General features: G+C 37.9%; 1 pseudogene; it reads left to right on the top strand.

The window, feature by feature from the left end:
- The first annotated feature begins 402 nt into the window (after positions 1 to 402).
- On the top strand, positions 403 to 1,743 carry LOC107673978 (putative nuclease HARBI1; annotated as a pseudogene).
- Positions 1,744 to 10,928: the final 9,185 nt, after the last annotated feature.

The raw sequence follows: 10,928 nt of genomic DNA, 5'->3' as shown, positions 1-10,928 counted from the left end.
CTATGGAGATTTATTCTTTGCAGCTAGCCTGCTCCAGAGCAGGCTAACAACCAGGCTAAAATTAATCCTAGTGATTTATCTGTTAGTTCCGCTGTCAATCCTACTAGAAATTAATGTTTTACAGTCACTCCATGGTCTTCTGTAACTATGTTGCATCATTTTAATTATCCTGCATTAAAATACTACATATAATGTCATTCATCTAAGTATGCCTATTTTAGTGTTATTATGAAGACTGTTCATATTGCTGTCAGAGGTTTGATGAATACATATATTATTGCAGTTGTTGAGATTATAAGAAATGGCTGTTGAAGTTTCAAAGGTGGTTTCATTTAAGTCCATGACAAGGTCAATATGTAGTATATATAAGCTTAAGTCTGATTCAGGTGTTTCCTCTTAACGATGGCGTGCCCTTTGTTGGATGATGTACTAGACGAGGAAGTGTTAATACTCAGACGAGCATTCAGGCATGAAAGAGTCTTCCGGGACAGGTCAGACCCGTTGGCCTTTGCAGATGAATATCTAACTGAGAGGTACAGATTCTCAGGTGATGGCATGATATCTGTGTAGGCTGCTGGGTCCAAAAATACTACACAGAACAGCGTGGAGCCATGCTCTCACTGTCCCACAAGATGGTCTGTGTAGCGCTGCGATTCTTACCAAGTGGCATGTTCATTTATTCTGTTGGAGATGCTGAAAACCTCAATAAAGGCACTATTTGCCGCATGATAAGAAATGTTAGTCTAGCACTGAAATCACTTGCGCACATATTCATCGCCTTCCCTGGCCACAGAAGATTCCACCACATCAACGAGGAGTTCTACAAGATTGCAGGTAACACTAATTACAGATTACAACAAAAAAGTGTTACATTAGCACAGTTACAGTAGGAAACTCATTTTTAACAGTTTTCCTTAATTTCATTTGTGCAGTGGATTGCACCCATATCCGTATCAAACGCCCCTCAGGGGGCACATGAGGGAGATTATGTTAACAGGAAATCTTTCTACAGTATCAACGTTCAGGTAAGAATGATTTATGGTTACTGTCAGCTACATAAATTATTTCTGTGCATTAAATGACCTTAATAGGTCACATGTTATTGTTACAGATGATCTGTGATGCTGACTGCCTTATCACAAATTTAGAGGCAAAGTGGCCTGGCTCGGTCCATGACTCCAGAGTCTTTCGGGCCAGTAGAATTTACCAGAGACTCTGACTAGGTAAGCCACCCCAATTTTTTTAAGCACCCTGGACATCATGTGTGTGTCAGAAGTTTTACTCTGCTAGTTGTAAGAATTATATTTTGTATTCTCAGGTGAGTTCTCTGGTGTGCTGCTAGGAGACAAAGGCTATGCCTGTGAGACGTTCCTGTTGGCCCCCCTTGCAGACCCCCAAACTCCAGCACAGCAGGCTTACAACCATGCCCATGCCAGAACAAGGGCTCGCATCAAAATGACCTTCGGCCTCCTGAAATCACGATTTCAGTGCCTGCACCACCTGAGGGTCTCCCCAGACAGGGCCTGTGACGTGACTGTTGCCTGCACAGTGCTGCACAATATTGCCAGCCTAAGAAAAGAAAGGGCTCCCAGAGTTGCTTTGGATATTGTCTGGGACAATGCTGCCATCTTCCCAGATAACATAAATGGTAGACTGGTCAGAGAACAATATATAGCAAATTATTTCAGTTAAATTTGTTTTGATTTCGCCTATCCTTTAATAACACAATGTATGTCACTCTTTCATGTGTGCATGCATTTTGTTTGACATTAGTAGCACACACTGTGTGGTTATCTTCCCAAATTCTAGTTCCAATTCACTGGATCAATAACTATATAGTGTACTGGACATTAATGAAAAAGGTACGCGACCACAATGTTTTTGTATTTTTTATTTTTTTATTTTGCTGTCATCTCTTGTCAGTTTGGAGCTTTTGAGAGAAAAAATAACGATGATTAATACATTGTGCAGTCATGGTTGCAGTGTGAACTGAAATCACTTACTTCTCTCTCTAGTTTCTGGATTTCCAAGTCCAGTTTCCTCAGTGTCTTGCGTTTAATTTCCATGGTCCATTTCCTGCAGCTTTCTCTTGTTCACTTCAATCTTGCCCTCTGCCAGCTCTATCTGTCTCTTAAGATGCATTGTGTAGACACGTCTGACAGTTTGTGAATTCTGTAAAACACCTATCAATTAGCACAGCGGGATTTGTGCATAATGTAGGTTTACTTTAGGCAATACTCACTATGTTAGCAGGTTGCTTATCAGACTGCACAGTGTCTGGATCCTGTTAAAAATATATGTTCTATTAGAAATCACACTCCGGGCCGTTTCTAGCCAATTTGACGCCCTAGGCGAAATCCCTTTAGAATCACATTGCTGACTACTTATCCATTATGGACTAAAAATTTACACAAAATTGACATGACACCTCAAGCCTTCTGGAGTCCAGCGACACCGTCTCATCATCGGCAGAAGTGCACTCCACTGCTGCAGATGTGTCTTCCCTCTGGCATATTCAATAGAACTTGTATTGATAGCTTTGACAGGATGTGCCAAGCCTATGATTTTAATAAAGTGTACTCACAGGCGGATCATAGTCTGGTGGCTCCAGAAGTGTAAGTGTGTTACCAGACACTGCAAGGGAAGGCAAAGTCAGACAGTCCACATAAAAAAATCTAAATATTTGATTGTTTTCCATGTGCAGTAGAATGGCAATAATGTACTTTGTATGAAGAGGCCAGTTTCTCTTGCTGGGCCAGAGTCAGTGGCTGTCCCTCCCTGGATCCCTTCCATCACTGGCTTCCCTTTATTCAACTCCAGGGCCAGCTCCTCTGCTGTGGTGAAGTCTTGGGTTGGAGGGTCACCCCCCGTGCCAGATACATGAGCCTTTTTTTAAATACTAAAATCAATACAGACAATAAAATATGTCAGCAGACACATCGTCCTCTTTTGGAAGGCCAATCAAAGTAGTTTCGCTTTCACAACGAATCGCACCACATTCACAACATGGTGGCAACAACACTACAGCGAGAATAAAAGTTACACCTTTCATTGCGTGAACATTTGGGCGGCGTTCATACATGTGTTTGCATGAGTAACATGCATGTCCACTGGTCACATTTAAGGCAAAGTGTACAACTGTTAATTTGTGGAAATGACAAATAACTCCTTGAATTGTAATTATGATGGCTTCAGTGGAGCACTGGTTATTTGGACTACTTACGCATTCAATCGGTCCGCTATTGTCTGCCAGGCGTTTTCTCTTTGTTTTATTATAGCAGCTGTATTTCCCTTTTTACATATTATATGTTTCACCTACATATTATATGTTTCCATTAGAAGCTGTTGCTCAGTTGTCGAGAAGTATGCCACAGGGGATTTATCCATTTTTGCATCATTGATTCTGTGATCGATCCCGTGGTCTGTTTAAGAATGCCATGAACATGCACATCCCAACTATCTACACCTGGCTTGACATAGCTGCACGTTCTCATCCTGGCTCAGCAAACGTGCAATGGACTAAGCCAGGATGCGCTGATTAAACTAGGTCAAGCCGCGCCTTTTCTGTTGTCCTGGCTTTCTTAATTCTACTTTTGAGCAATGCCCCTCTGTTCTTCGTACGTCGCTAACTCAGTTAGCTGGATTTGATTGTTGACTATTCAGCATGATCTTGGATTGTTTGGTTCTTCGAAGCTGATCCCAGAGTTGCTGTCATAGCAACAGGTCCATAAACTTAAACCTGCTCCGGAGCAGGCTTATTTCATGTAAACAGGATTAGATTGTATCTGATTAGATTGCATCTTTTTAAGCAGAACTGATACTTAAAATCTATCCCAGCCACCGCTACTTTATTACAGGAGTATCCTACTAATCCAGGGACAATCATTTAAAAATAATAATCATTTAAAAACGGAACGTCTTGAATGCTTTCATTAATATTTCGCTGTACCTCCTGTGTTCTTATTAATAATTTGGGTGTATTTTACTGTTCATATTTGTGCGTTTTTCAAAATAAATTAACTGAATTAATTTCGAGTCTGTATTCATCGTTCACAGCTGTTGAAACAGCCTTTAAATTAGTTTGGGCAAATGAGGACATAAATTAGGTTAAACTACTGCATGTCCGCCCATAGAAAATAAATAATTATAAAAATTACCAACTGATTACCAGCACACAACTATTGATCCACCACGTTACCACGACGTCTCAGTTACTAACTGGCAACGTCATAAAGTTACGTTGTGGCGACGAAACTGGGAATTTCACTTTTCCGGTGTTACGATAATTTCGGTTATGAATATTCATAAGTTTCCTGGACATGCGCGTGGAACCAAGTGGAACTGAGAATTTCAGTTCACTCTCCTTGTATCTCAGCAGGTTTAATGGTATATTTTAAAAAAGGTAAATATTTTACAGCATTTCACAGACCTATGCCTAAACTACATTTGTTCATCATTTTGTAACAGTTTGCTGGACAGTGGAAATATGCACTCAAACACTCTGGAGACTATCCCAGATAATGCCACACCAGGCTTTCTATGGCAGCCCATCCAGGTCCAGCAGCTCCACCAGGGTCTCACTGCTCAGCTGAATGAAAGCGTACATAAAAATGCTTTTTTTTTCCTTTTTCCAATCTTTTTTATGCATTGTTAAATTTTGATGTTGTTTTTCTGATGTTGAAATGAAGTTAGTTGTAATTAGTTGTAAAAAGTACTTTTAGTATAGAACAATTTATTTTCATTTGCAAATGTTATTCAGAGGCAAAAAAAAAAATGTATAGAAGAATTTCTGTCATTTACAAATTATAACTTGCTTTGCAAAAATTAACAATTTCCAGAACTACTTCTCATCTTTTATTTACAAGTTTCAACTAAATGAATACACATAAATTACTTTGCTTCATTTACAAATAACTTAAATTACAAAAGTAATAAACAACTTAATTCATTTCATTTTTAAGTTTCCCAGAAGCACCATTTTCTCCAAAACTGTCCTAAAAGAAGAGAAAAAGGAACGAAAATTATTAAGACAGGACGTGCATACAAAATACTTCAAAAATCATATTTCTGGATCATCAAGTTTGCCTAAAACATTTGTGGACATATCTTGCTACAAAATAAATAAATCATAAAAATAAAAAATGAAATAAAAATACAAGTTAAAGACTTGTCTACTTATTAAGTAGCCTTATAGGCATACTTGTCTTGTTGTTGTGGGCTTTATATATGGGTGAGGGCAAATTAAAACACAATACTTACAATTATAAGTGTATTCGTTGACAGCCACAGAACCATCACTTGCTATTTTGTTTGAATAAAAGTCCCGTCGTCACCGGCACGCTATGAATTCTGGGATAGGGTAGGCTGCGAAGGATCCATCTCATGTATCCTTCATTTGCCGGAGAAACGGAGGACGCATTTGACGTCGCGTTCAAATTGCGGCAGCCTTCGTCGCGCCGCGGTGACACAATCGACCTTCAAATGCAGCCTTCAGAGGATGCATCCTGAATTGGGACGGTCTTCGTCGCGCCGCCGTGACGCAATCGGCCTTCAAATGCAGCCTTTGTAGGAAGCGGTCTTTGAATTGGGACAGCCTTCGTCGCGCCACCATGACCCAATCGGCCTTCAAATGCGCACTTCGAAGGACGTAGCCTATGAATTGGGACACAGAAATAGTTTCCAACAAAGCCCCCTCCTTTGACAAGCGCAGTCTGCTCTGATTGGCCAGCTGACCCAGTGCATTGTGATTGGCCGAACACCACAAGCACTCGGAAATGTAACGCCCCTTACAATAATCGCGACCTTTTTGCGATAGAAATGCTACAGCCTCTTCTTTATTTTCTTCAACAAAAACATGTGGACATCACAACCCTTACCAAAATTAACCATGGTTTTATCGTAGTAAAATTGCTTGATTTTATTTTGTGTAATTTCTGAATGCTTGAGACCATAAAATCAATCAGACAACGGTATTAATAAAATCATAGCCATAGGTAACTGTCTAGAGCTACAATTGTAATTTATAAATAATACAGTTGAATTACAATTTATTTCTTTACTTTATATTTGATTAAAATTCTATTTTGACCCTGAATAGAATATAATTCTATTATATAATTTTTCTTGAGGGAGGGGGCACAACAATACTATTCTGTTTAGGGCACCCATTTGGCCAGCAACGGCCCTGAACCTACCAGACCGCAGTCAAAAACTCAGACAAGATCTACGATGGCGTTTTAGTGCCACGTAAAATAAAAATAAATTAATTCAATAAGATAAAAAATAAACAAATAAATAAATAAGATTATGAGATTTTGAGAATAAAATCAAAATTACGAAAATAAGTCATAGCCATATTGTTGAAAATAAAGTCGTAGCAATATGAGATTAAAGTCATAATATTTCGAGAATAAAGGCGTATAGCATTACGATGGCTTTATAGTGCCACGTAAAAAAAAATCTAAGATAATGTTTTGAGAGAGAAAAAAAACAAGAATAAAGTTGTAGCAATACGAGAATAAAGTCGAAATATTTTGAGAATAAAGTCAAAATTACAAGAATTAAGTCATAGCAATTAGAAATTAAAGTTAATATTTTGAGAGTAGGCCTATTGCGCATGCAAATGGCCCGGACTGGGAGCGCCGGGAGAAATTCCGGTGGCCTGGCAACTGATTTGAATATACGTTGGATTATTAGCAGAAATCAAAGCATGTGTCATATTCTTGCAGCATTTGTAAAAAGAAAAAAAAGGTGTAATTTAATGAGACTAATGCATTATTGTAATCGAAAAGATTATTGATTCACATGCAGCTTTAACTGAGGCGAATATAGCGATCTGTCACGCCACATTAAAGAGCGTGAAAAACACTGTAAAAAATGGTATGAGCTATCTACATTAAAAATTATGGTAACAATATTTTTGGTAGTAAAGATGGTAATAAAATATTTTGCTTTTTTTAAGGCTTGTTTTTTTATGGAATCCATCATTTAAATCATTTAAAATCTCCTAAATTGTTTAAGCTATGAAACAACAAATTTAATATTATAAGTAAAATGTGCTCATTTATCTTAAGTTGATTCTCAAAATCTGTGATTTTAAGTAAGGCGTGTTTATATTTGAGTTATTTTGCATAAATAAAAGACTGTATACAGCCAGACAGCTCAAGTAGGAAATACTTGATGAATACCGGAAAATAATGCACTATAGGCTAATTGTAGCACATATTGTTTGTACTTCGCTACAAAACTGTCAGAATTTGAAAGAACATATTAAAAGTACCAAAAGTACAAATCAGTTGCCAATTCCAACTCCTTAATGTTAATCTGTATTGTTGTCTTTTCTGAAGTAATTAACGTTATTTGACTATTCACAAGCTGTTTTATTCACTATATAATACATTTTTGGAAATAACATTTCATGTCTTCAAATCCATATTGTTTGTTAGCTATAAAACTGACAGAATTTGAAAGCTAATTTTAAAAAATGATTGCAAATAAAAAGCCTTAACACTTTTTAATGACAAAAATAAATTGATTTCAAAACAATGTGCAGTGTGAATACATCTTTGATTTTTTTTTTTTCTGGATACTTTAGATCGGTCGTGGGCCCTGTGTCTCACCTGGTTGTCCGTTGGCTAAGAAGACATAGGCAAACTACAATGTTTGGGCCCCCCAATCCTCTACACCTTAGGTTTCGCAACCCTTGAAATGGCACGAACTAACCTCACAATTGTTAAGGAGAGGGGGTAATTTGTGTGCATTGTAAACTGGCCAAACCACCTTCCACCTCCCCCACCCTTTGAATAAAGTTAAAAAGAGCAGGCTTGGCTCCAGGGGGGTTAGAATTGGATAGGAGCGATAGATGGGAAGCACATCCTCCTCTTTGCACCACCTCATTCAGGCAGCCTTTACTTTAATTACAAAAAAACATTCTCTGTAGTATTATTGGCTGTGGTCGATGCTGAATATCGCTTCCGTCTAGTCCATATTGGAGAGTATGGACGGTCAAGTGATGGGGGTGTCTTTGCTGGCTCAGCCATAGGGCAGGCATTGGATGCAAAAAAGCTGGAGGTGCCAGATGATCAGCAGCTACCAGGAGCAGAGCACCTGGGGAACATGCCATTCACCATTGTTGGGGATGCAGCATTCCCATTAAAAACCTACGTGATGCGGCCTTACCCTGGTCGAGACATATCCACACAATCGTCAACTACAGATTGTCTCGAGCGCGGAATGTGGTGGAAAATGCCTTTGGCATTTTGTCATCTTGCTGGAGGATCCTGCATAGCAGGATCAACATACACCCTGACAAAATAAACAGCCTTATTTTGTCAGCATGCCTCCTGCACAACTTTCTTCTCAAGCCAATGGAAGTAGAGAGGTGGCTAAATACCAGTGCTCCAACTACTGGATCAATGGAGAGCATCTCTACTGCTGGTGGACCTCGTGGTGCAAGGGAGGCCTACACTGTTCGAGATAAATTCTGCTCTTTTTTCAACTCTGAAGGACATGTATCTTGGCAGAATGAAATGGTGTAATGGTCACTATAGTGTTGCCTTACTGACTTTACTTTAATAATTTAATTGATATTAGATTTGATCACTTCCTAGATATCTTATAGATATCTAGGTATAAGAAAAATCTTTAAAGCAGTAATAGATAATATTACATTCAAACTGTTATTTAAAAAATGAATATATTTATGTCACGATTTACATATACTAATTATTTAAACTACTATTATTCTTTTCAGACAGATCGCCCCGCGTTGCGGACAATGCTGCTAACTGGACCGATACGCAAATAAACGAGTGGGAAAGAGCCAGTTGGACAAGTGGTCACAGCGAAAATTCGTCGCAGAGGGGTAGACAAACACCATTCGCTGTTGACAAAGTGTCCGAGGAGGAAACTGAATCTCTGCCTGCGCAGAATGACGGTGTAAATGAAAGATTTGTCTCTTTGCTTGAAGAGTTGGTTAACAGGCAGGACTCTCTATTCAACGAGCTTCTTAACAGGCAGACGGATTTTTTCAACGATCTTCATAACCGCATGGATGCCATGTTTCATGAACTTCAAGGTAATTTACAGCAAGCGATAGAGATTTGTCTGCGCGACTTGCAAACACAAATGTTTGAAAATTTCACATCAGTTTACGGAGCTTTACAAACGCAACTGAGAGAGAGAACGCTGATTGTTAATTTGCTTTGTGCAATTAATGGTTGTCTACACCCTCGATAGATGATGCTTTTGTAATTAGTTTTATAATCAATATCATTTTTGGTCTGATGACATTCGAATGCTATATATATCTTGTATCTGAATACTTTGTAACTTCTTCTATATTTCCATGTGTTTGTATTCGAATACTTTTTAATCATCATCTATATCTGATGTAATTTGCATCTCTGATTGTACCGTTACAGCTTTGTGACTGATTTCTGATTTCGAATGCTGTATATCTTTGATTGTATTTGAATACTGTGTAACTTCTATATTTGCATGTGTCTGTGTCCAAATACTTTTTAATCATCATCTATATCTGATTGTACCGTTACAGCTTTGTGACTGATTTCCAACTTCGAATGCTATATATCTTGTATCTGAATACTTTGTAACTTATATATTTGCATCTATATCTGATGTAATTTTACACCTCTGTTTGTACCGTTACAACTTTGTGACTGATTTCTAACTTCGAATGCTATATATCTTGTAATCTGAATACTTTGTAACTTCTATGTTTGCATCATCTGATGTAATTTTACACCTCTGTGTTTGTATCGTTACAGCTTGTGAATGCTTCTGTTTTGTATGTCACCATTATGTTTTGTAGCCATTTTGTATGAGGCAGCCATTATGTATGAGGCAGCCATTTTGTATATCACCATTATGTTTTGTAGTCTTTTGTATGAGGCAGCCATTTTGATTTGCAGTCTTGTTTGTATGGGGCAGCCATTTTGATTTGTAGTTTCTTTTGTATGATGCATCCATCTGGTTTTGTAGTCTTTTTGTATGGGGCATCCATCTTGTTTTGTAGTCTTTTTGTATGGAGCAGCCATTTTGATTTGTATTTCCCCATAGGGCTGCTATCTTTTTTGTTCAAACCTTTGACGGCACTTCAGTAGCCAATAAAGATATCCGATCGTAAAGGGACCAATAACAGCACTGATATCAGGGGCCTCATTTATAAAATGTTGCGTATAAACCATCCTAAATTTGTTCTAAGATCATTTCTGAAAAGTGCGATTCAGAGAAAACGAACGTGTGCACAAAAGAACGTGCGTACGCCGCTCTTCCAGATGTGACATTTATAAATGGCAAAAGATCTTGAAATCGTGCGCAGCTGACTAATTAATATCATTACCATATAAAAGAGTACACGCCAATATCCGAATTTCTATGCTTGAGAATGACAAGCACAAAGAGAAAAAAAATCTTTACTGAGTCTGAAATTGAGGTCCTGTTTGCGGAGGTAGAGGTTCCAGCGGGGACGCTTTTTATTTAATAATGTGTAATTATTCTGTGGACAAACAATGTGTGTGTGGTTATATTTTTTCTATTGACTATTATCAAAATTACTACTTCTAGAAACAGTAGTAGTAAGTAGTAGCAGTAGTAGTAGTAGCAGGTTTCCAAAAGTAAGAATAAATTACGAATTCAAGTGAAATTCAGTCATCTTATTAAAAGTGAGCCATCCTACTTGTAAAATCACTTGCTATGACAACTAATAAAAGTTTATCACGTTTTTCACGACATTCTTGCAAAACTTAAATAAAAATTATTGAAAGAAAAATTGGACGTTTCATATCATAATAAAATATATTATTACACGATTATGGTCTCCGGTCTGAAAAAACCTGCATCTGATTTGGCATTTCTTTATATTTACACAGTTTACTAATGCTGCTCAAATGTGCCATTAATGTACT

This window comes from Sinocyclocheilus anshuiensis, unplaced genomic scaffold (genome assembly GCF_001515605.1).
Source record: "Sinocyclocheilus anshuiensis isolate Anshui unplaced genomic scaffold, SAMN03320099.WGS_v1.1 scaffold1009, whole genome shotgun sequence".
Lineage (NCBI taxonomy): Eukaryota > Metazoa > Chordata > Actinopteri > Cypriniformes > Cyprinidae > Sinocyclocheilus > Sinocyclocheilus anshuiensis.
Note: the sequence above shows the minus strand (reverse complement) of the source record. Positions and strands in the feature narration are given on the sequence as shown.